Consider the following 6,000-nt stretch of genomic DNA (forward strand, 5'->3'; position numbering starts at 1 on the left):
AAATGATGCAATAGGAGTAAGTTGTTTCAAATATCACATGCCTTAAAATTGTATACACAGAGTAGAAGGAAATGTAAATGTACCTTCTGAACTTTCTAGTTGCAAGTGAAAGAAGAAATATAATCACCCATGTGATTTAGAGGGTACATAAGACAAAAATAAATCAGTTCCTTAGGAAAGGCCAATTTCTTTTTTTCTGATACTGCAATGAGGAAGGGTCTTCACAAAAAGCATACTACATAAAGTGATGGGCAGCATCTTTGCAATCAATCTTACAATAAACACAGAAAGGAGTTGCATAACTTGGACTCTTAAATTTCCCTCCCAGATAACTAACACAATTCTATGTGGGGCCTAGTGAAAAATTCATTAAGACACATAAGAGAATTAATTTAGTTAAAGATTTTATTGATTAATTTTTTTTTTAGAGAGAGGAAGGGAGGAAGAAAGAAAAGGAGAGAAACATTAATGTGTGGTTGTCTCTCAAGCATCCCCAACTGGGAACCTGGCCTGGAACCCAGGCATGTGCTCTGACTGGGAATCGAATGAGCAACCCTTTGGTTCACAGGCCGGCACTCAATCCACTGAGCCACACCAGCCACGGAGAGACAAAAGGGAATATAAAGAGATTGTCCTGTAGACAATCCAAAATACATTTGGATTAAAGTCTTATAAAATCTGAGGACTCTTTTCAGAAGTATTAAGCCACCCTAAACTGATAGAATTGGCTTGAGGGGCTACCAGTGAACCAAACCAATAACACTGGGGAATGCAATTTTCATTGAGTTATATCTGACACTTGTTTTTGACTAACTTTTGGCATCTGAATCCAAAAATGACCCCAGTTTTTCTCTATCACGTCAACTTTTTAAGGTACAGGATACCATCCCTTTGTCCTCTAAATCATACAAAATATACATACAAGGGAAAATAAAGAAAAAATAACCTGAATATACAGTTTATTTAGTTATTTTATGCATATAAAGGCTAGATATTGTTACTCTAAGTCAAATTGTGTACAAGTAGTAAAGGTCTGCTACCAAACATATACATTAAGGTATTTTATCTTTTCAAATGACAGGCTAGGAAATGCCAAAATGAGATACTTGGAACAGTCTCCTTCAGTTGGCAAAGCTTTAACACATTGCTTCCTGAGACCCAGTTTTATGTGCAGAGGTGAGAATATAATGTTCTTTCTGTCAAGAAGTGGCTCATGTAGAATGTTTGGATCACCAGGTTTGAGGTCAGATCTTGGGAGGCCAATTCGACTCCACCCAATGCTTCTCATGAGCTCTGCTGCCCCACATACACAGAAAACAGGGATACTTGATGTATCAGTGTTGCTGACCCAGAAGGAAGCAGACCATTTTAAGGTCAACACAGATGATCCAATTGTGCTTGTGGTATTACAACAGATCAATGACTCTCTTTATGTCTTCATATTCTTCATGAAAACAAACTGAATGGCCAATTGGGACTGCACCAAATAAATTGCCATTGTGGAGGGGGACACGCTTCAAGCTCCGCTTTGAGCTACGAGTGAACAGTAGCCATTCAGTTCCGTTACAGATTGGAATTCCCAATTCCTCCATTAAACTGTATATGTTATGGCAATACTCAAAGCCACCATCACTTCAGAAATACTGCAGATATACACTTTCTCTTGGTTGAAAGTAGGATACCTTCACTCCTTTTCAAGCAAGTTTTTCTCATGCAGTCTTGATGCTGGGAGTTTTGAAGCCTTTTTGGATAGTCCCAAATTTCATGCTAAATCATTCAACTCATGTTGATCAAATCCCTTATGAACTGAGTCATCTTCAATTTCAAAATCTTCACCGTTGCTGTCACTTAATTCTTCACCATACTCCTGTTTTTCGAAAGAGAGTAGTTCAGTGAAAACTGGCACTGGGATTACAGCTGAATGAGGCACTAGGCGTATAGCTAATGGTAGACTGGGATACTCTATTTTACATTTATTTTTCTTGTTATATCCTGACGTTTTCACTAAACAAAAGTAACAGTCACTTGAATGACCTCCAGGCTCTTGCCAAACCAGTTATACCAAATGGCAATTTATCACATGTTCCCTTCGTCCACATCCATAAACCCTCAACACACTACTTACATACCTTGTGAGGGGCCCAAGACTTACCTTGATCACCAAGTTTTACTTTAAAATATGCAAAATAGGTTTGCCTGACAAATGAGCTGATGTTTGTCCTTTGACTGAGAATGGTGAAACTGCCACAGATATAACAAAACGAATCAGGGTTGTTTAGGCATTTATGATGAGAAATAGCAGAGGCACACATGATCTGAAGGAAAGGAAATAAGTACATTTGTAAATAAAAAAAATAAATTCTGCTAACTCCTTGTATACAGACAAGAATTCGGACTATACTTCGGAATACAATTCACTATATAGAGCAGCACACAACCTCTCACCATACTATCTCATGTGTAACTGAATAGCCTAGACAAGTATGAACCTGTTTCTGGTCTCCAAGGTCATCCCCCACGCCTCCCCACTCGAGGGAGGTTTGCCCTCAGCCAGTAGGAGAGCACCAGTGCTTCCCTTGATCCAGGCTTGATCCAGCCTAGAGTAGTTGCATTAAGATAAGCTGTACAGAAAAACCGTGATGTGATAGAAGAAAACTAACTGCAGTTTTGACATCATCATGCCTATTTAAGTCTAAAACAGCTGAAAAATAGAACTCAACAGGAATTATGTTAAAAATTGTTCCCCTGTGTAATTAATCAAGAAGTAAATGTTTCTTTGAGTACACAAGCAAGAGCCTCTTGCCCTAAACATTACATGTCTTTGACCATAACTGCAGCAATTTCAGCATTGGAAAAAATTTAAAACAGGTAGTGAACTCTATTTTAAAAGAAAATATTTAAAAAGAAAACTCATAATCTCAATAAAGTGTTTAAATGATAGCCAATCAATGGTATTTTTTAGCTTCATCTTGTAAAATCCTCGTATTTAATATTTTCTCTTGCATAAATTTTCCTCTGTGTGGTGGTTTCAAATTATGTCAACAAATTCTTTTATTCTCCCTTCAAGAGGTGGAGCTTAATTCCCCACCCTTTCAAGTGACTTCCTTCTAATGAATAGAATAAATTCCAAGTGATGGTATGTTTTAGGTAATATTCTTCTTAAATATATTTATTAAATATATTCTCTTTAAATTTTAGTCAGTGGATATATTCTTCTAAGCAATATTTTTTAAAATATTCAAACTTTTGAAAGCAAAGAGTCACAACTGATTTAATCTCCTTATTTTGATAGAGTGCAAACATTCTTAAATACTCAATAGTATAACGTCCATGAAAGTCATTTTACTAGGCTGTATGAAATAGTAGGCCAAACTCTGCAGCTTATTGGCTGTGTAACTTTGGGCAAGTTACTTATGACTGTACCTTGCCTTCTTTCTCTACAAATGGGAATAAAAATAGAATATACCTCATAGGATTGTTGTAAAGAGTAAATATATTAATTTATGTAAAGTACATAAAATAGAGCCTGACATAGTGTGAGACCTCTATAAACGTTAGAAAAAAGATTAGAGTTAGTAGATATACTTAAAAGATTCATTTACATTAAATATATTTTAAAGAATATTTCTTAAAACAACTTTTGGTAAATTTGATCAATCCAGCAGTCAATTTTGCCATTCAAGAATTGCTTATTAACTAAAATGATTTCAATAGATTAATTTTCTCTTAATTTCTATGCTTTCTATTGATGATAACTATTTATATATTTATTGTTTGTAATTGTACTTTATTTTTTAATTTAATTTTTAATTTTTTAATTACAGTTGTCCCATTTTTCCCCCATTGCTCCCCCACCACCCAGCCCACCCCTTCTCCCACAATCATATCCCTCCCCGTTGTCCATGTCCATGAGTCATTTATACATGTTCCTTGACTAAACCCTTCCCTTACTTATCCTCCTTCTCTCCCTCACCCCTCCCCCTATTGACTGTTCTTCTGCTCCTTGTCCTATTTAGTTCGTTTGTTTATGTTGTTCTTTAATTTCCTATATTAGGTGATATCATATGGTATTTTTCTTTCTTTGCCTGGCTTATTTCACTAAGCATAATTCTCTCTAGTTCCATCAATGTCATGAATGGCAGGAGTTCCTCTTTCTCTCAGCTGCATAGTATTCCATTGTGTAAATGTACCACAGTTTTTTGATCCACTCATCTACAGATGGGCACTTGGACTGTTTCCAGCACTTAGCTATTGTAAACAGGGCTGCTATGAACATAGGGGTGCGTAAGTTCTTTTGAATTAGGGTTTTAGGATTTTTGGGGTACAATCCTAGCAGTAAAATTGCTGGTTCAAAAGGCAGTTCCATTTTTAGTTTTTTGAGGAAATTCCATACTGTTCTCCATAGTGGCTGCACCAGTCTGCATTCCCACCAGTAATGCACCAGGGTTCCTGTTTCTCCACATCCTCGCCAGCACTTGTTGTTTGTTGATTTGTTGATGATGGCCATTCTGACTGGTGTAAAATGGTATCTTATTGTGGTTTTTATTTGCATCTCTCTGATGGCTAGTGATGTTGAGCATTTTTTCATGTGTCTATGGACCTTCTGTATATCCTCTTCGGAGAAGTGTTTGTTCAGTTCCTTTGCCCATTTTTTAATTGGATTGTCTGTTTTCTTGATGTTGAGTTGTATAAGTTCTTTATGTACTTTGGAGATCAATGCCTTGTCTGAGATATCACTGGCAAATATGTTTTCCCATATGGTTGGTTTCCTTTTCATCTTGCTGATATATTCTTTTGCAGAAATTCTTTAGTTTGATGTAGTCCCATTTGTTTATTTTTTCCTTTATTTCTCTTGCCTTAAGAGATGTATCCATGAAGATATTGTTACATGGGGTATCTGAAATTTTTCTGCCTATGTTTTCCTCTAGGACTTTTATGGTGTCACAGCTTACATTTAAGTCTTTGATCCATCTTGAGTTTATTCTCATGTGTGGTGTAAGTTGGTGGTCTAGTTTCATTTTTTTGCACGTCCCTGTCCAGTTCTCCCAGCACCATTTGTTAAAGAGGCTCTTCTCACTCCATTTTATGTTCCTTCCTCCTTTATCAAATATTAGTTGGCCGTATGTTCCTGGATTTATTTCTGGGCTCTCTATTCTGTTCCACTGATCTATATGTCTGTTCTCATGCCAGTACCAGACTGTTTTGATCACAGTGGCTTTGTAGTATTGTTTTATGTCCGGTATTCTGATTCCTCCAGCTGTGTTCTTCTGTCTCAAGATTGATTTTGCTATTTGGGGTCTTTTTTGGTTCCATATGAATTTTTGGAGTATTTGTTCTAGGTTTGTGAAATATGTCATTGGTATTTTAATAGGGATTGCATTGAATCTGTAAATTGCTTTGGGTAGTATGGCCATTTTGATGATGTTGATTCTTCCCATCTAAGAACATGGTATTTGCTTTCATTTATTTGTATCTTCATTAGTTTCTTTCTTCAATGTTACATATTTTTGAGAGTACAGGTCTTTTATCTATTTGGTTAAGTTTATTCCTACGTACTTTATTTTTCTTGCTGCTATAGTAAATGGTATTTTCTTTTTTGTCTCTGTCTCTGATAGGTTATTGTTGGTGTACAGAAATGCCTTAGATTTATGAATATTTATTTTGTACCCTGCTATTTTGCCAAATCACTTATTATATTAAGTAGTCTTTTAGTGAAGTTTATAGGGTTTTCTATGTATACTATCATGTCATCTGCATATAATGATAGTTTTACTTCTTCTTTCCCAATTTGGATGTCTTCTATTTCTTTTTCTTGTCTGATTGCTGTGGCTAGGACTTCCAACATTATGTTGAATAGGAGTGGAGAGAACGGGCAGCCTTGTCTTGTTCCTGATTTCAGGGTGAATGCTTTCAGTTTTTGTCCATTGAGTATGATGTTGGCTTCAGGCTTCTCATATATAGCCTTAATTATGTTAAGGTATGCTTCCCCTATTCCCATTT

This window comes from Furipterus horrens, unplaced genomic scaffold (genome assembly GCF_987537825.1).
Source record: "Furipterus horrens unplaced genomic scaffold, mFurHor1.1.pri manual_scaffold_5, whole genome shotgun sequence".
Taxonomy (NCBI): domain Eukaryota; kingdom Metazoa; phylum Chordata; class Mammalia; order Chiroptera; family Furipteridae; genus Furipterus; species Furipterus horrens.